A 21,846-nucleotide genomic window follows, 5' to 3' on the forward strand; every position below is an offset into this window, starting at 1 on the left:
ACAGAGGATATTCCAAATCACTTTATATCACTTTCTCTTGAGACATAAGCGCATGCGCAAAACTGAATTTCGTCGTGTAGGTGAAACAAAGTTTCTGCTGTGTGCGTGTAAATTCCAGGCAGTTGTGTGTGAGTTCAAACTTCTTAAAGACTAAGATTTATTTTCTTATTTAATTGACAGGTAAATTACCATTTATATATATTACGTTAAGTAGTTATATATATATATATATATATATATATATATATATATATATATATATATATATATATATATATATATTATATTTATATATATATATATATATATATATATATATATATATATATATATATATATATATATATATATATATATATATATATATATATATATATATATATATATATATATATATATATATATATATATATATATTGTAATGAACCACTTTTGGTTCTACAGGTCCAATTACTCAGAATTAAAGAGATGGGACTGGAAAGGCCGGAAGGACTGGGACAAACCACAGAGGAGGGTGTAAAGCAAATGCCAAAAATACCTTAAATCTAATTTATTATGTATAAATGTACATATCATATTTACAATTGAGTACAGGTTTTAGGTGGCGTAAGGACACTAAATGATCATTAACATAATTAACCACATTTAAACCCAAATAAATGAATCATTACCATAGTCTACAGACAGGACAACCATTTATAAATGAAAATAAATGCTTAACAGCAGCCGTCAAAAATCAGTGAACATCAAATTCAAAATATAAATAATAATGAAATAGACAGTCATAACAACATGTTCAATTAAATCAATAAGAAACTCAAAAATAGGTAGCATAACAACAACGGTGACATATCACCAAAGCAGCATAAAACAAAAACGCTGACGAATCAGTCTTTTCGATAAAAAACAGACAATTAGCTGTCAAAACAGGAACACATCCTCAACACAGATGAATTCGCCGACTCGTCGAGACAGTCTTTTACCATCGAAATATCCTCTTGCTGCTACTGCAGAAGTCAAAACACACAGACGTAGAGGACCTCATCCTCCAGTGACTTCCCGCTGCTCCGTCAACACACGGTGCTGCTGCCTTCTTGTCTTGGCTGAGTGTAGCCAAGGAACCGATCTGTCTGCCACCCAAAACCTGGCAGCTGCTGTCACCCTGACGAAAGCACTGAAGGGCAGGAGAAATAGGGAAGCTACCTCAACAGGATCGTTCCAACAAAGAAACGACCGAACCTGACCATATATATATATATATATATATATATATATATATATATATATATATATATATATATATATATATATATATATATATATATAATGTATGTATGTATATATATATTTATTCATTTATTTATTTATATGTATGTATGTATGTAGGTATATATATTTGTGTGTGTGTGTTTGCGTGCGCGTGTGCGATTTCTCTCAGTGGAGTCTGACCATCAAAGTACACAGAAAAAATGCCCCGTGGGGGGCTGGTGCCGTCAGTGCACTAGTATTACTTAAGTATTACTTAAGGTTCTTTGCAGCGTCCCTTCGGCCCCGAGCTGCAGCCCCTTTCATTCCTTTTTCTTAATGTCCGTTCATAGTTTCTTTCTTCCATCTTTCTCTCCACCCTCTCCCAACAATAGTTTCATAGTGCAACTGCGAGGCTCTCGTCTTGTTGCACCTTTCAAACCTGTGAGGTCATTCAGGGCTGAATGACCTCTTAGGTCCCAGCGCTTGGCCTTTGGCCTAAAGCCTATATTCCATCCACAAAAAAAAAAAAACTCGAATTTTATTATTGTCCAAACTCAACAACATTTTAATCACTGACATAGACTCAAAACAAACATCGCTTGTCACTGGGCGTTAATTACTACCGTATTTGCAGGAATGTAAGTGAGTGTTAAAACCAGTCATGGATTAATTTGCTAATTACTATGGTCAATAAATATATTCTTCCCAATGCAAACCAAAGCATTTCTATAAACCTTGATATGATATTAAAAGATCAGGAATGTAAATAACCATGTTAGATCCAATGACAAATTAACTTGCTAATCACTACTGGCAATAAGTTTTGTCTTCCCAGTGCAAGCTCAGACCTTTCTGTAAACATTAATGTGCAACTCAAAGGTCTTATAAATTGCGCTCTCTCTCTCTCTCTCTCTCTGAATATGTCTACTGTATATGAATGTGTCTGTAACAATTACGCCAAACTCCGAAGTTAATTGGGAACCACAGAAACTTCCCAAGAATGCTATTTGTTTTGCAATTATGCATCCCGCATAACAGAGCAGGTAGACGAAGTTGTGAAATGCAACGTACTATATAATTTGAAGTTTAAGATTGTTAATTCACTTTCCGACTGAAGTTGTAAGGTATAAATTAGCAATAAATAACCGTAAATCAGAAAGAGCAACAATCCGAGAAAAAACAAAGAAACTCGTCGTGATTTTCAAGAACACATACTAAATGGATATGAGACCATGATTTACTATGCGCAGTTGAATACATCAGAGAGAAGTAAGATAGATATTCAAATTGGAAATAGCTTCTGTACAGTATTTCGTAAAAAATATTAAGCATTATCGATGAATATACCAGGCAGCAATGAAAGATGTAGTTATATAATCATAACTAGTTAGATAACTATATCTAGAGTTATCTTCAGCTCAAGTTTTCTTTCCATGAATTCAATTTAAGTTCCTTCTCAAAAAAATAAGGTAGAGGCAAGGAAGAATGAATATGACTTTTATGTGGTATTTGGCGTAAAAAAATGATAAAAATCCATTAAGAAACGCACGATAACAAAATAAATCAACTCTTTAGAAGCAGGTTGAAAATTGATCCTTATCAACTCAGATAATAGTGAAGAGTTTCATTTTGCACTCACATTATATACATCAGATTACTCCTTACTATCTTCAGAAAAAAATAATCCACATTAATTTGGGACTTCATAGTTACGAATGAAGCCAAAACAAAACCTAAATTTATTAAGTTTCTAACAAGCTGAATTTGGGGTTTCAAGACACGCAAGACCAAAGTCTTGCAGGAAGTGAAGTAAAACAAGAACTGTGAAAAGAAAATGCTAAAACTTCGTAGGAGGTAAATGTTTCCCACTTTTAACTGTAACTCTTTGCTAAGAGGCTGTATTGATTTCAGAAGTGGGATGCTGAGGAAGGGGAAATGGAAGATGTTGAGTGGGAAATAGGTAACTATATTGTATTATATTTTTATTTTGTTCATGGATTATAATGCAGTGATTAAAATTAAGGATGATCGTTGAATGAAAGTGTTCAGAACTGTCAAAACCTTATTGACAGTTTTCCATTAAATACAACAAATAATAAACGTGGGAATTATAAGTTCTTATCAAGGATATAAACTAACCAAAAGTTATCAAATTCTACTTAAAAAAGAATTAATTTACGAATAGTGTATACTTTAAGGTAAAGGTTCACATTCCTTCACACGGCAGCTTCCGGTCGTGTATGTATGTATGTATATGTGTATATATATGTATATATATATATATATATATATATATATATATATATATATATATATATATATATATACATACACATTTCTGATTCATAACGAGATCGAATCCAGGTTTCTCAAATGAAAGGCATGGGCGCTACCAAGTGATCCACACAAGTCATAAAAGAAGTGGGAACCTAAGTACCTCTGTACCTGAGGTCTTTACTGTGTGTGTGTGTGTGTGTATGTCTGTATGTGTGGGGGTGTGTGAACGTGAGCGTGAATTCGTGTACTTGCGCACGCGACGATGTCCAAACATACGCACACCAACTTCTGGTAAGACTGACAAGGTATAAGCTCGAAAGAAAAATAATAATAATAATTTGGAAGCCTCGAGGAAGAGAGGAGAGAAGTGATTAAGAATCTGCTCTGCTGATGGCGTGGTAACGATTTTAAAACGATCCTAATACGCCTGTAATGGAGAGGATAATCTCGTCATGTTAGGTAAGGCTACCACAACACAGATGATGGGGCTTTTTCGCAGGTGCGTGAAAACGGAAAGAGAGTTCAGTATTTTCTTTTAACGTATGAAGCTTAATCTTGGTTTTGCATAAACTGAATCAGTATTTTTTTAAGACCTTGTTGATCTTTTAAGTTAACCTAAATTAGTGGAAAAGGGCTGAGGGTTTTAATAATATAATAATAATAATAATAATAATAATAATAATAATAATAATAATAATAATAATAATAAAAAACACAAAAACAATTATAACATTTTTTTATTATTAGAATCAATATAAGCAATAGTTTTCATTGTTAATGCCTCAAAATATATATACATTTATTATTGATGAAAATATTTGTAAAAAGCAACAGATGAGAGTATCTTTGAATTTTCACAGAAAAATATATATACATATTCGCATACATACACGTATATATATATATATATATATATATATATATATATATATATATATATATATATATATATATATATATATATAATATATATATATATATATATATATATATATATATATATATAAACATATATATATTAACATATATATATATATATATATATATATATATATATATATATATATATATATATATATATATATAATATATATATATATATATATATATATATGTATGCATGTACGTAAGTACGTATACATAATGGTCTCTCTTCCCGTCTCCAAAATATTCCCTCTGGGATTTGTATGTTAATGAGCAGACCTCATTATTTACCATACGAATAATAGTCATGTCATCTTTCTGAGATTCTTGGTTATCAGATGATAAAAAGTTTGTGAATTTTATTATATTTTGTGGAGGATGAAACGGATACGTATTAAAAATAAGATGAATATATTTTACAATTTTATTACGTTGAAATGACATATGAAGCTTGTGCGTCTCTCTCACAGAATAAATTTAGCAACACCAGCATGTACTTAATAATTATTAGAGACGGACCCCATCCTATTTTCCATTTTAATATTTTTCATCTTGAATAACGGGATTTTGTAAAATTAACTCCCAAAATTAACTCGCTGGAAACAAACCACTAATATGCAGTCCGTGTCTTTAAAATGATATATGATGTACTCTGCATATGTTATTTTCCCAGCGAAAGGGAAGGAATAATCTGCTTACAAATGGAACTGGGTGGTCTTTGTTGCTCTCCATTTATTTGGATGGAACGAAAACTCTTAATTTCTATGTTGTCTTCCAGGGAAACACTGTTAGGGTTCACAAAATGCGATGCTAAATTTCAAACTCCCAAATTCACAAAAGCGTTACTCTATTTCAACATGAAGGTCTCTTGGGTCAATGAGCAAGAGTCAGAATAGAGAGAGAGAGAGAAGAGAGAGAGAGAGAGAGAGAGAGAGATTTTGTTTGTGAGAACCGTCAGCTTTGATTTCCTGCCTTTTAACCTGAGAGTAAATTGCAAGGTAATATCCTAATAGTAAGTGGGGAATGGAAAAGGTTCTGGCCATTTTCGCCTTGCTTGCAACGTGGCCATATTGCAAGCATATCTCCTTATATTGTAATTTTGCACTTGTATTTACCAGTTGCTTTGCAAAGGACTACATTTCATCCAGTTTGAAGGCAAAGTCCTGTTGATTTACAATAAAAAAATAAGACAATACCCTTGCTACTCAGGCCATTTTTTGGTTGTTTTTGCCATGCTTGCAACTCGGTAGTGTAGAGCAAATGTCCATATTTTGCAATGTTGCATGCATATTCGTCAACTGCTTTGAAACATTGCATTCCATCCAATTTGAAGGCAAAGTCCCATTGACTTGCATGAAAAGCACAAGACTATAGTCTTGCTATTCAAGCCATTTTTGGCCATTTTGCCTTGCTTGCAGTATGGCCGCATTGCAAGCAGATCTCCATATATTATAAGTTTGCATGCATATACATCAAGTCCTTTGTAATAAACTGCATAATGTCTGATTGAAATTCTGATTAATCCCAAAAAAGTACGCAAGGACCCTTCAGGACCATTTCTGCTTTGCTTTCATCATGATCGTATTGCAAGCAAGTCTCCATGTGTACCAATATTATATGCATATTCTTCATTTACTTTGAAAGAGATTGAGTTTTACCTAGTTTGGAGGAAAAATTCGGCTGACCCATGAAAATCTCCTGACTGTTTTGGCAATATTGTGAGGTCAGTCTTTTGCCTTCCTTGCAACATGGCCATATTCCAAGCAAATGTCCATATATTGTTATTTTCCATGCATATTCGTCTGTTGCTTTGCGACTGCTTGCATTTCATCCAGTACAACCACCCTACCTATCTCCAACGTCCGCACGTGGAGATGGACGCAACCATGAGGGGCACTAATCACCTAACAACCAATCAAAATTCAGCTCCTCTCCCACCAGCAACCTGGGACCCTTAAACCTTTATATACCGACTGATAAGCCTATTCTGCAGTTCCGCACTGGAGGTTGCCTCGTGCTCTCCTACTGCTGTCCGTAGTTTATAGTGCCCTAATCAACTAGTGACAGACTGTGCTATCATAGTGATATTTCTCCGAAGTTGTTTTACCCTTCGGAGAAATACGTTGGCGATTGTGTGAAATGGGGTGTGGAAAGAACGTAGACTTTCTCAACAAGGTGGCTTTGCTGGTAATTGAAATAGTTTTTTGAGTTGTCAGGGGCCTTTATTTTTTTTGTGATCTTTTCTGAGTACGTATCGTTTCTTAGAAGAAAATGTCCTCTAATAGGTTTTCTCTTCCTCTCTCTTCTTCCGGCACCCTACTCGTGAGACAACCAGACGGAAGCCGGGAATGATCCTGGCGACTCATGCAACGATCTTTTTACATTCGGCATCCGGTGCGAGGACCCGGCACCTGACCAAAGCGCGACTGCTGCGTAATCTGAAGATCCTCCCACCCAGAATAAAAACCATGGACACTGGTAACACGTAAGATATCTCACACAAAACAATTTCGTGTCGTTACTTTAGAAACGTCTTATGCCAAGGTAGCTGCAGCAGAAACAAGTAACCCTATTCTCAACCTTTCAGCCAAACCTAACCTGAGAGGAGATTTCACCATCACCCCAGGCATTCAAGAAACTGATGACTTCATTAAAAGACAATATTGGTTTTATTATTTTAAACCCAGCTTACTGGGGAATGAAGGCAGAACTCTGCAACTACTCAACCAGAATCCCATTAACTCCTCCTGACTAACAATCTTATATTACAGGTGGAGGAAGATGTGTCAGCTCTAAATCTGGGCGCCCCAGTTCAAAAGCATTATGAACATTTAAAGGATCCACCCCTCTCCAGTTGATCTAGGTATGTATGGTATCTTCCGGTTGATTATTATGCTCCAGATCCTTTACGTTTTTTCAGGTCCTTCTTCTCCCTCCCATCCTGCCCCTCCTCTTCCATTCTACTCCTCACCTTCTCCCTTCATCCAATCCTCACCTTCTCTCCTTTTCTCCCCTTTGCCTGCCTCTTTCCCTGAGCCTTATAACCCTCCTCGTCCTCCTCCTGGTGTCCATGCTAAAGTAACAGTGCACAAATACGCGTGCAAACCACAGGGATGCCTGGTTATTCGATTTCCTGTGCAGCAATTAATTTTTTTAAATTTTATCTTAAATTCTAATTGGTATTTTATTCAATTATATTTTTCTGTTGCCTCTCCCAACTCCTCCCATTCCACCATTCCTCTCTCTCTCTCTCTCTCTCTCTCTCTCTCTCTCTCTCTCTCTCTCATCTAGGGAGCCCGTCACCCCCTCTCTTACATCTCCCAGACTCCAATCGTATTGGCATTTACAAATATAATCATTCATCTACAACCATACCTGAATTTCCACATCATCGAATGACTTACGGGCTGGGCTGCTCTGTGAACAAGAGCCCGTGCCAGCATAAAGCCAGGTGAATCATAAACAAAAACTTTCCTGCGCCCCTTTCCTCCGTTTTCCTCTCCAGGACCGTTCATTATTGCAAACTTTTTGCATTACAAACGAAATTTGGTACCAATGAACAATTCTGCAATAAACAGTGTTTAGTTTTTTACCTCAAATGATTCCAGCGTGTTGCAAAATCATACGAGAAAATTTACATTTACTACAATGATTAACGTAAAATAATTCGTACATTTATTGAAATTAAACTATCAAAATTTTCTGTATATAAAATCACTAGAGTTTTCTCAGTTACGTTGCAAGTTAATGTTAATAAAGTTCTCTTTACTTGAAAGCAAATACTGACAAAAAAGCTCATAAACTTCACTTTTTTCCACATCGCAAGACATAAAAAGTGAGAGGAACTCACGATGTGCTATTAGTTTGGTTCGTGTACATATGATACATATATATATATATATATATATATATATATATATATATATATATATATATATATATATATATATATATATATATATATATATGAAATTTTTATATATGATTTATATACAATATGATAGCTACAATATATATATATATAATATCGAAATTCACGCTACCTCGGTATATCTCCGTTGGAGAATTGTCGCATCAAGGGAATTTATATAAGTGATAAATGAGTTTGGAATCGTAAAGGGACAGTGATCCCATAAAACTTAAAAGCCTATTCAGAAACTCAAGTTGATTTAAACCATTGAGCCATCAATTATCAATTATTTACGTCAACTGGAGTGGGTATGAACTTAACAAACACTATCTGTCTCTCTGGTTCTATGTCCCCACGATAAGTCTCATTTATCACTTATATAACTTACCTTGTACACATTCAATAATGTCTCTAAACTGGTGGTCATACTGAAACGCTGTGTTTTAAAAACTTTAAACAAACGGTTTATTAAGTTCAACAGTTTATGCAGAGTTCACAATCTCAAAGATTTATAATATATATATATATATTTAATATATATAATATATAATATACAAAATATATATTTATTATAAATATATATATTATAATATTATATATTATATATATATATATATATAATTATATATATATATTATATATATATTGTCACGAAGTGATCAAGCACCTGGTTATTACACAAATAATAATACCAAAAGTTACCTCACATCAACCAGATACTTGAAACACTAAAATTTTAGTAACAAAGAGTTTGACTGAATTTCTAAAGGTACAGTGATCCCATAAAATTACTTATCACTTGAGAAAATCAATGATTAACTTTATCAAGTTATGGGTGAGGCAATAATTATTAAGTTATATCCAGACTAGTGGAAAATGGGTATCACTTCAACAAACACTATCTGTCTCTCTGGTTCTATTTTACCTCGATAAGTCTCAGGTGAACAAACAGATACATCACTTACCTTGTACACATTCAATAATGTCTCTAATTACTGGTGGTCAAAATGAAACGCTGTGTTTTAAAAAACTTTACAAAACAAACAGGTTTATTTCTAAGTTCAAAAAGTTATATGCAGAGTTCACAATCTCAAAGATTTACTAATAATTGACAACAGTGTAAGATTTAAGTATTTCTTAATCAAGTTTAATTCACAAAACTTTAATTTATTAAGAAAGCAATTTGGTTAGGTAAGATTCAAACCATTAACTATCACTCAAGTTTTAAGCATATATCTGAATAATTAAACACAAACATTCACCAAAATATTACTGACTGGAATCGACATAAATATTTTCTAAAATCTCAATAATAACTAGGCACTAACAAAATGTTAAGAAATCACCAGCACAAACTTTGAAACACAGTAATTATAAAATTTTAGTAATATGATAACACAGACATATAAGAATGAAATATGCAAAAATGGAAATATACCAACCTCCAAAATATGCTTAAAGATTATATCAATCTTTCAAAAAATCATTTCTCGTTTAAAAAGAAGATTAAACTCACATCTTTCTAAGACTTTCTCATAGACAACACTGCCAAGTAATAAAGACCTATACACATATACATAATTAGCAGCAAGACACATTAGAACTCACAATAAGAGATATGTTCATCTCTTATCAAAATAATAATTCTCTTTCACCTAAAACATCACTTTAACTCTTAACATAACAAAAATCAGTAGACTTCACTTTACCTTTCGTAATTATTACACCATTACACACCTTTCACAATGCTTGCACAAAACATTACTTCAAATCACCTTTTACAAAATTAACACACCCAGTAGTGTTTGGAGTTTTAACATCAGCACTTTTACAAACACTAAACCATCAGTAACCCTTATATATGTGAATGGGATTATTGAGAGAGGGAGAAAGAGAGGACTTATTTCCAGCAAGCTCTGTTCCTGACTGACTGACTCTGGATCAGCACTGCACTTTTAACTCCAACAAGCTCTCCCAGAATACATGATACATAAAGTATACATACATTCATACATACAAGTATACATGTGTGTGTATAGAATACATACACAGCTGGAGTTTCGAGCGCCTTATCTCTAATTGACATTTCCTGGGAGACTCACACAGCTGAACAAACAGAAGGAAGCGCTTTTAGACCCAAAACTGGCTGGCTGTCAAGATGTCCTCCTCAACTCTCTTACTGTTCCTCATTCTCTCTTTCTCAGATTACGAAAAGAATAAGCACAGACACAGCTGATAAATACGGGTTAGACACACATGATGAATGTACAATAGGCAACTCGCCGATAGCTGTCAACTCATCATGATAAGATAAGAGGGGTCCTTTTGCCTTCCTTCACACACTTGGGTAAACAGGATGTAGTGACCTGATAAGAATCTCAACCTCTCTCTCTCTGTTTGGTGCTAACACCAAAAATACGCTAGGATTTCGTCGTTCAATTTCATGTATTAAACAAATGGGAAAAACATATCAAGACATTGTAAGATTACATGATATACAATTTATCTGTAAGAAAAAGACATTTTAAAATTACATCTTCACAACCAAATGACAGATCTGCAAGAAAAACATCAAAATTTTCAGAGACATATAAACACTTGTAAAATGGTTATATATAACACCTTATAATAATATATATTAAAAAAAGACCTATTGAAAAAATGTTTTACTAACAGGGATCACACATAGTCTCTTACTCTTTTTAATATTAAAATACAATAATTTCATATGTTAGGTTAATTCATGCTTATGACAGAAATATATTCAGTGTTCTATTCAAGCAATAAAATAGATTTTTTCTTTAAATAATTCCAGTAGTGTTTGTCAACTGGGTACCATGGTAACAACTATAAAACAACCAATCAGCGCTAGATTTAGGGTTATTTTCACGGGCCAATCGGAACGCAAAGTTAAGTATACCTTAGTTTAACCAGACAACTGAGCTGATTAACAGCTCTCCTAGGGCTGGCCGGAAGGATTAGATTTATTTTACATGGCTAAGAAACAATTTTTTGGTTACTATTACGATCTCGCTTTTCGAGATCGACAGGTTCTTTAAAATAAACAAGCAATTGGGCTGTAATGACTGACGAGAGGTGACAAACAAGGGAGGGAGGAGCAGAACAAAACCAAAAAGTTACCTTAATATTAATTTATTTACAAAAATTACAAGTGAGTCAGGTCCAGGAGAGAAAAAAACTTAAATGACCAAATCAACAAACTAACAAGACAGCAACATAAAATTCACATTATTAAATGCAAAAGAATCATAACAATACACAGGCAGCAGAATATCATGAATAACACTAGCAACAGTAGATAAAAAAAACAAACAGCATAAACATTAAAACTGCAGGACAACTAAACAGAGCTGATACAGCAACCATCACGTCCTCAGACACAGTTCCACAAGACTGGACACCCACGACAGAGTCGATACGACAACCATCGCGTCCAAAAGAATGCTCTCCGCTGCTCTGCTGTAGTGACCTGCTGCTGTCCTGGACCTGACTGGCGAAGTCTGACACCATCCACCACACGTCAACTCGCCAACAAGAAAAACAAGAAAACAAAAGGAGGCAACAATCCACCAAGGGAACAATCGACAAACGATTGTTCCTAACACATCCCCACCTAACAGAAAAAAAATTACCATAATTTTTTTTTTTACAATCAAAATACTCTCCCCTGATGCTGCCACACCCCCGCCAGCCAAAACAGAACCAATCCTGGCAAGGTCGCCAATATTACGATCTCGCTTTTCGAGATCGACAGGTTCTTTAAAATAAACAAGCAATTGGGCTGTAATGACTGACGAGAGGTGACAAACAAGGGAGGGAGGAGCAGAACAAAACCAAAAAGTTACCTTAATATTAATTTATTTACAAAAATTACAAGTGAGTTAGGTCCAGGAGAGAAAAAAACTTAAATGACCAAATCAACAAACTTACAAGACAGCAACATAAAATTCACATTATTAAATGCAAAAGAATCATAACAGTACACAGGCAGCAGAATATCATGAATAACACTAGCAACAGTATATAAAAAAAAACAAACAGCATAAACATTAAAACTGCAGGACAACTAAACAGAGCTGATACAGCAACCATCACGTCCTCAGACACAGTTCCACAAGACTGGACACCCACGACAGAGTCGATACGACAACCATCACGTCCAAAAGAATGCTCTCTGCTGCTCTGCTGCCGTGACCTGCTGCTGTCCTGGACCTGACTGGCGAAGTCTGACACCATCCACCACACGTCAACTCGCCAACAAGAAAAACAAGAAAACAAAAGGAGGCAACAATCCACCAAGGGAACAATCGACAAATGATTGTTCCTAACAGTCCCCACAATGGGAACAGAAAAATTTGGAATCCGAATAACATTATTTGAATTTCTATCACCAGAAATAAATTCCTCTTATTCTTCATTGGCCGGTCGGAGATTCGAACTCGCGGCCAGCAGAGTGGATAGCAACACCACCAAGGGGCTGAGAACGGAATCCACTGAGATCGACAGGTTCTTTAAAATAAACAAGCAATTGGGCTGTAATGATGACGAGAGGTGACAAACAAAGGAGGGAGGAGCAGAATAGTTAATATTAATTTATTTACAAAATTACAATGAGTCAGGTCCAGGAGAGAAAAAACTTAAATGACCAAATCAACAAACTTACAAGACAGCAACATAAAATTCACATTATTAAATGCAAAAGAATCATAACAGTACACAGGCAGCAGAATATCATGAATAACACTAGCAACAGTATATAAAAAAACAAACAGCATATAAAAACTATATATAAACAGCTGATACATCAACCATCACGTCCTCAGACACAGTTCCACAATGGACACCACGACAGAGTATACAACAACCATCACGTCCAGAAGAATGACCTGCTGCTGTCCTGGACCTGACTGGCGAAGTCTGACACCATACGCCAACTCGCCAACAAGAAAAACAAGAAAACAAAAGGAGGCAACAATCCACCAAGGGAACAATCGACAAAATGATTAACAGTTACCTAGCCAGTTATTGTGGAAATAACCCATTATAGCGAGAAATGAATTTCTATAAATTCCTCTTCTCTTCTTGATTGAGATTGTTTTATGAGAACAGAATTATTACCATATATATATATATATATATTATATATATATATATATATATATATATATATATATATATATATGATTATGAAAATAATAAATCTAGCTCTGATTGGTTGTTTTATAGTTATTATATGGTTATATATATATAAATATATATATATATATATATATATATATATAAACATATATTATATATATATATATATATATATATATATATATATATATATATATATATATAATGCGTTCCGATTGGCCCGTGAAAATAACCCTAAATCTAGCTCTGATTGGTTGTTTTATAGCTGTTACCATGGTAACCAGTTTACAAACACCACTGGAATTATTTTATTGCTATTTCAAGAAAAAGTCTATTTTATTGCTTGAATAGAACACTGAATATATTTCTGTCATAAGCATAAATTAACCTAACATATGAAATTATTGTATTTTAATATTAGAAAGAGTATGAGATCGTGTGTGATCCCCGTTAGTAAAACATTTTTTCAATACGTCTTTTTTTTAATAATTTGGCAACACTGCAAAACCTCGTCTGCTTTTCATATGCGTTACCTCGAGTTATAGAAACAATGGCGACTTTTCTATAAACTACCCTTTTACGAACTTGGTGAGCATAGAAAGTCATTATTATAGCAATCAATGTCTTTGTTGTCTTAATTTTATCTTGCGGTTATTGTAAACACGCAACGTCATTGCAACTACTGTTGCAATTAATAATTCAAGGAACTAGCAGCATTTGACTACTTACGAAAAGGTTGCCAGATGTCACTAACATGGAAATTTCTTTTGCAGTTTTTGGTATGATTTATACATCCACGTATTATTAAATTAAGAAACAGCGGAAACTACTTATAATTATGATGGCATTAGGCAAGTGATAACTTCTTTTACGTAAACGGGAAGTTCTTAACGCAAGTGTAATTACAAATGAGACTTCATTGTTGCCATAACTTAAGGTAACGCCATTGAAAAGCTGACGACTCTACAATATTGCCCGTACACTAAAAATAAACGTTTGAGAGAATATTTTAGTGATGGTATTTACTGATATTTACACAATTTCTCCCAGTATTCTTGTATATAAATTGAATACATTTTTATCCTAGCTATGGAAGGAAATGCTTGCAAGGAATTTTATTCTTATTTTCTTATTCAAAAAATCAATAATTTTTAATTTCAGTGCCCTGCGTTAACATTACGTTGCCAAGGCAACACCTATGCTGGTGCGTTGCTGTTCACCAAAAAAATTCCATCTCGTGAATTTTGAGGCTTTTTTTTATTTTCAATGTTTTTTTTCTTTGTTTGTGATGGCTACTTAAGTCTCCAGAATAATTGTTTTGGCAATAATTTACAATTTAATTAAGAGAATTAATGAGCTTGGATACCACATGGCTTTCCCATAGTCTGCAGTACAAGTTATTACTACGTTTTATAATTGCAGTTATGAATAGATCCTAAATTAAACAGATTATATAATTGCGATACACAGCAATAGTCCTGCTGTGTATTAAAATTTCTGTTTCCTTTTTTATTTTAACATAATGGTACTTATTTTTCATAGATAAGTTTATTTAACCCAGTAAGATAAATTCCAACATGTTGCAAATCCATTGCAAAGGATTATAAATGTTATGAATGTATAAAAAAAATTCACTTACCCAGTCTATCAAAATTTTCTATACAAAATCGCTGTGATGGTTCAAGAGACAAAAAGATCGAAATAAACATGAGAAATTTAGTAAAAAAAAAAAAAAGTAAACATTAACAAATGCTAATAAATCGAGTTTCAATTTCTCCCGAACAGCAACGCATAAAGTGAGAGGAACCCACGATGTACTGTTGATTTGAGCGGGAAAAATATACTGCTTTTCAATTGGTCCGGTAAAAATAACCCTAATTCTAATTCTGATTGGCCATACTGTGCCATAGCTTGAGGTCACGCCCTCGAAGAGCAGACGACACTTAGCAGTCGCCAATACACTAATAAATAAACCTTGTAGGATAAATTTTAGCGAAGGTATTTAAGAGATTGTAAAGTCCCCGCTGAGCGAGTTTTCTATGATGAACCACCCTGTTCTTCAATACCGCTCCTATAGGATCGGGTCAAGCAAAATCAGCCATATCTTTCCTGTATAAATATGTATCTGTTACTAATTCATTTGTATCTGCTTCTTTTGCACATGTGTTAGAATGTTGTTATGTCAGTTCTTGTGAACTCACTATTTACATTGCTTGTATTTATCCATTGTAATTATTGCCAAGAGTAATTGACCTCAGGTCACTTAAATTCTATTGTATTCCTCTGTGTGACGTCCGCACGGCGCTTTATAAGCGGCCCGCGTTCTGAATAAAGTAGCAGTACCTGTCCTCCTGCTCATTATTTTGCACCTCTTAAAGTGGTGACCCCGGAGTGACGTACCGCCCAATACACTACGCAGAGTTCCCTGTCGAAGGTGCTGTAGCAGGCCTCCGTGGGCTGAACTTTAAGCTGAAAAAGGCGATAGGCTGGGGGGCACCGGTGATGATCTGCTCCAGGACGGTCCCACAGGTGACGTTGCTGGCATCCATCGTCAACTGGAGGGGGGCGTTGGGGTCCTGGTGGGCCAAGGCAGTTGCCTCGGCGAGGGCAGCCTTCGTCAGGGAGAAGGCCTGCTGCTGGTCGGCCTTCGTCAGGGAGAAGGCCTGCTGCTGGTCGGGTCCCCTTCAGGATCTCCGTTGGGGGCCATGGTGTGTGCAACCCTAGGGATGAACCTCCTGTGGTAGTTGACCATCCCGAGGAATTCCTGTACAGCCTTGACGGAGGTAGGGGTGGGGAACCTGGTGACGGCTGCGACTTTTGATGCGAGTGGACGGACGCCGAAGGTGCATTTGTCGAACGCTGCAGGATGGCCCGGATGTGTGCAGGTGCTCTTTGGGGGATCTGGAAAAAATTAGAATATCGTCCTCGTAGCAGACGCAGAAGTTCAGGTCCGCCAGGATGCTGTCCATCAGCCTCTGAAAGGTTTCCCCCGCGTTCCTCAGGCCGAAGGTGGAGAAGGCGAAGATGTAGGACCCAAAGAGCGTGATGATGGTGGCTTTGGGGATATCCTCTGGAGCAACTGGTACCTGGAAGTAAGATTTCAAAAGGTCTAATTTAGAGAATATTTTGGCCCCGTGAAAGGAGGCCGTGAGATCTTGCTTGTTTGGCAGAGGGTAGTGATCTGGTTCAGTTGCGAGGTTGAGCCACCTGTAATCGCCGCAGGGTCTCCAGGAGCTGTCTGGTTTCTGCACCATGTGGAGGGGAGAGGCCCACGGGCTGGAGGCCTTCCTGCATATGCCCATCTGCTCCATCTCGGCGAAAGCGTCCCTGGCCTCCTGAAGGCGCCGAGGGGGAAGCCTCCAGGACTTTGAGTGTGTTGGGGGGCCCTTCGTCTTAATGTGGTGGTAGATTCCGTGCTTTGCCGGGGCCCCGGGTACCTGGCGCAGTTCAGGCTTGAAAATGTCGGGGAACTCCTTCAGCAGCTGGGCATACTGGTGTGGGGCGACGGAGCAGATGGTAGGCACGCTGGGTCTCGGTGCCGGGGGGAGGAACTGGCAGGAGTCGGTGTCTAGGAGACGCTTGCGACCGACGTTGACTACCAGCCCGAAGTGGGCGAGGAAATCCGTGACCAGGAGTGGGGTCCTTACGTCCGCAACGATGAAGTTCCATGTATATCTCCGGCCAAGGATGGAGATCGATAGGAGCCTGGTCCCGTAGGAGAGGATGCAGGACCCATTGGGGGCCGTCAGGAAGGCAGCCAGGTCCGGCGGGCGTTTGCAGTCCTCCTTGGATGGATGGCGGGAACACTGATCGAACAGCCCCGGTGTCGACCAACATCATCCTGCCGGAGACGGTGTTGCGGATGTAGAAGCCTAATGGTTTTGAGCTCCTGGGTTCCTCTGCTGCCGTGGCGGCCTGTTCTGTTGGCCGCCACCGCCCCCGTTTTTTGGATGGGCGAAAGAGTAGGGGGGTTGGCAGTTCCAGGCGTCCTTGCCATACCGGTGGGTTTTTCTTGTAGTGGTACGCTGGCCGCCTTCTGGTGACGGCGCTTATCTCCTCCTCTGCGTTATCCTCCGGCTGGAGGGAACTGATGGGGTGTGCGGGCGTGGATGCCCGCTTCGCTGCCCTTGCGGAGTCCGTCAGCCGCTGCGCCGTCCTGATCAGGTCCTCGAGCGGCATGGTGTAAGGGTCGAGGATCTGGGTTCAGACCTCCGGGAGGAGCTGACAGGGGAGGATCTCCCTTGATAGGCTAATCTCTGATTGCCTACCGCTGCATTTGTAAAGTCCCTGCTGAGCGAGTTTTCTATGATGAACCACCCGTTTTCTTCAATACCGCTCCTATAGGATCGGGTCAAGCAAAATCAGCCTTATCTTTCCTGTATAAATATGAATGTATTACTAATTCATTTGTATCTGCTTCTTTTGCACATGTGTTAGAATGTTATGTCAATTCTTGTGAACTCACTATTTACATTATTTGTATTTATCCATTGTAATTATTACCAAGAGCAATTGACCCCAGGTCACCTAAATTCAATTGTATTCCTCTGTGTGACGTTATAAGCGGCCTGCATTCTGAATAAAGTAGCAGTACCTGTCCTCCTGCTCATTATTTTGCACCTCTTAAAAGATCTATACTAATCTTCACATATATAAATATACACAAAAATATATTGTGGTTTTATTTACGATTGAATGAAATTTTATTCGTTTTCCCATCTTGAAAAGAAATAGCTTTTCTTTTGAGTGGTCTGTGTAACCATTACGTTGCCATAGTAACACATAAGAGACGACCAATCAGAATTCGAGTTACAATCGAAACGCATTAAATATTTCCCGGCAAAAATTGCGTTACTTCGAGAGAGACCCCGAATTATGCCTTGCTGTTCACCAAAAAGTTGCCTTTTTGATATTTTTCCTTTTTTCAAGAATTTTTTATATCTGTTTGGTTATGATGACTAATGGCACTCTAGAATTATATTGACAAGAATTTACTGTTTAATTAAGAAAATATTTTAGATTAGATGCCACATGGCTTTCACATATTTTGCAGTACAACTCATTTATTACGTTTGAAAGAAAAGCCCATTTGACCCCCTGTAATATGACCGGAATGCAATCAAATGTCCAACTATGGCCATTTTCCATGCATATTGATCTATTGCTTGCCAATAGACTGCATTTTTCACAGTTTGAAAGAAAAGTCTTTCTGACCCACAAACTGTAAAAAATGCAGTCTATTGGCAAACAATTGGTCAACAATCATGGAAAATGGCCATAGTTGGACTTATAATTGCATTCCGGCCATATTGTAGGGTGACAAAATAAAGGCCCAAATAGTTAGGCTACGGCCTTGGGTGTTTTTTGGGGGTCAACCTGAGTTTTCTTTCAAGGTTTGATAGAAAAGTCTGTTTGACCCCCAAAAAACACCTAAGGTTGTAGCCTCCGTAATATGGCTGGATTGCAAACAAATGTCCAACTATGGCCATTTTCCATGCATGTTAATCTATTGCTTGCCAGTAGACTTCATTTTCCACAGTTTGAAAGAAAAGCTCTTTTGACCGCCCATTATTATTATTATATTATTAAAGTAGTTTAACCAGATCACTGAGCTGATTTTCAGCTCTCATAGGGCTGGCTTTGACTGCCCAGAACCCCAAAAAACACCCAAGGCTATAGCCTTACTTTTTGGCTTTTTTCCCCACTGTAATATAGCTGGAATACAATCAAAAGGTCCAACTATGACCATTTTCCATGCATGTTGATCATTTGCTTGCCAATAAACTGCATTTTTCACAGTTTGAAACCATTTGTCCCGCAAAAATCACCCTAGTAATTAGCCTTAGGCCTTTTTTGCCCACCTGCAATATGGCCGAAATACAGTCAAATGTCCAACTATGGCCATTTTCCTTCCATGTTGATCAATTTCTTGCGAAGAGTGCATTTTTCACAGTTAGAAACAAAAGTCTGTTTGTCCCCCCAAAAACACTCAAGGCTATAGTATCTCCCGGGGATACAAGGGAATATTGTGAAGGACTGAAAAACTGTCAAAAACTGAAAAACTTTCAAAAAACAGAAAAACTTTCAAAAACAGTGGAAAATTGTTTTAAAAAGTCAAAAACGGTAAAAAAACAGTAGAAAAAACCTAAAACAAAGTGGAAAACTGTAAGAAAACTAAAAAAAACTGTCAAAATCAGTGAAAAAAGTGTCCAAAAGTAATAGAAAATGTAAAAAACAGTGAAAAGCTGTCGAAAACAGTAGAAAAGGTAAAAAAATTGTGAGAAACTGTAAAACTAAAAAAACAGTGAAACTTTCTAAAACTGTGAAAAACAGTAAAAAAAAAAGGTGAAAAACTGTCAAAAACCAGTAGAACATGAAAAAGTGTCAAAAACAGTAGACACTGTCAAAAACAGTGAAAATGGTAAAAAAAAAAAAAAAAAAAAAACTGAAAAACTGTTAATAAATGCTATGGGTTTGTCATACCTTATTTCACATGTAAGTAAACTCTATGGATTTATCATACCTTATTTCATGTGTAAATAAACTCTATGGGTTTGTCATACCTTATTTGCCATATCAATAAAATCTATCGGTTTATCATATCTTAATTCACATGCAAATAAACTCTAAGGGCTTATCATACCTTATTTCATGTGTAAATAAACTCTATGGGTTTGTCATACCTTATTTCCCATATCAATAAAATCTATGGGTTTATCATATCTTGATTCACATGCAAATAAACTCTAAGGGCTTATCATGCCTTATTTCATGGGCAAACAAACTCTGTGGGTTTATCATATCTTATTTCATGTGTAAATAAACTCTATGGGTTTATCATACCTTATTTCATGTGTATATAAAATAAAGTCTATGGGTTTATCATGCCCTTTTTCATGTGTAAATAATACAAGTATAAATAAACTCTATGCATTTATCATACCTTATTTCATATGTAAATAAACTCTATGGGTTTGTCATACCTTAATTCATAAACTCTGTGGATTTATCATACCATATTTCATGTGTAAACTCTATGGGTTTATCATACCTTAGGGTTTATTTATATGAAATAAGGTATTATAAACCCATAGAGTTTATTTACACATGAAATATGGTGTGATAAACCCATAGAGTTTATTTTATATGTGAAATAAGGTATAATAAGCCCATAGAGTTCATTTTTCACGTGAAATAAGGTATGATAAACCCATTGAGTTTATTTCATGTATAAATAAACTCTATGGTACCGACTAAACTAAGAGGCGACCAATCAGTATTCGAGTTACAGGCGTCTTGGCAGCCAATCGAAATGCAGTAAATATTTCCAGCCAAAAATTGCATTACTTCGAGAGATACCCTGACTTATGCTTCGCTGTTCACCAAAAAATTCTTTCGTAAATTTTGAGCCCTTTTGATATTTTTTCTTATTTCAAGAATATTTTGTCTAGTTATGATGAGTAGTCACACTCTAGAATTAATTTTTAGAATTAAGGAGTTTTTAATGGCACATGGTTATCTCGCATGCTGCAGAATGTTTTGTATAGTAATTGCGAATAAAACACAAAAAACACCATAATAATTCTATCAGTAGGAAAAAATAAGACAGCTTAATCACAGTAAAATGCAATCATTCTGGCATGTATTAAAATTTCCCTGACTCTAATTGTTTTTCCCATCGTAAAGGGAGTGATAGGGTTTTAGACTCCTCATTTATTATATTCCACAATAAATGTTTATATTTTTCCACATTAGCAATATGGAGCGAAACAACACAAAAATGTCATAATTGATAATATTAAATCGCAGTTTTATAAAAAAAAAAAAAAAAAAGAGCGGGGGAGCCTCTAGTGAATTATTTTGTATTGCTTGGAGTTGGTCAGCTGGAAAGAAGAGATGTTATACACACTTCATATTATTCATTTTATTTCCCAAATGTTTATATATACATATACTCTTACATACATCAAAAAAATTTCCATACATATACTTAAAACTAACTACTAACTGAAATTAAGCTAAAAACACTTCGAAATCGGATAATGAAGCAAAATGGTTTTGCATAAAAAATTTTATCCATACAAAAAGACACTGTTTTAAGTTCACTCAAAACAATTCAAGAACTAGTAACTGCCTCTTTCAGTTTCAGAGTTGATGGTAATACTACATTCATCGTTTAGACTTTTTTGCCTTTTCAGTATCTTGTTTGTCATATGCCTCTAACAAACAACTTGATAGCGGTATTCATAAAATCTCCCGTAGAGTTGAATCCGTCAAAAAGATGGTCAACTGCTAACTATGAATAGTTTACATTTAACGAGGAATCA

General features: G+C 36.0%; 2 long non-coding RNA genes across 2 annotated transcripts in view; one reads left to right on the plus strand and one right to left on the minus strand.

Moving 5' to 3' along the window:
• The first annotated feature begins 5,390 nt into the window (after positions 1-5,390).
• Positions 5,391-21,846, plus strand: part of LOC136835843 (uncharacterized) — a 20,446-nt gene continuing 3,990 nt past the window's right edge. The window contains exons 1-2 of the long non-coding RNA XR_010852264.1: positions 5,391-6,934; positions 7,221-7,312. This is a non-coding gene — a long non-coding RNA (uncharacterized lncRNA). The remainder of the gene's footprint in view (positions 6,935-7,220; positions 7,313-21,846) is intronic.
• The window catches only part of LOC136835850 (uncharacterized), a 3,280-nt gene continuing 2,857 nt past the window's right edge, over positions 21,424-21,846 (minus strand). Inside the window, exon 2 of the long non-coding RNA XR_010852265.1 lies at positions 21,424-21,846. This exon is cut by the window's right edge and continues 52 nt beyond it. This is a non-coding gene — a long non-coding RNA (uncharacterized lncRNA).

This window comes from Macrobrachium rosenbergii, chromosome 4, assembly GCF_040412425.1.
Source record: "Macrobrachium rosenbergii isolate ZJJX-2024 chromosome 4, ASM4041242v1, whole genome shotgun sequence".
Taxonomy (NCBI): domain Eukaryota; kingdom Metazoa; phylum Arthropoda; class Malacostraca; order Decapoda; family Palaemonidae; genus Macrobrachium; species Macrobrachium rosenbergii.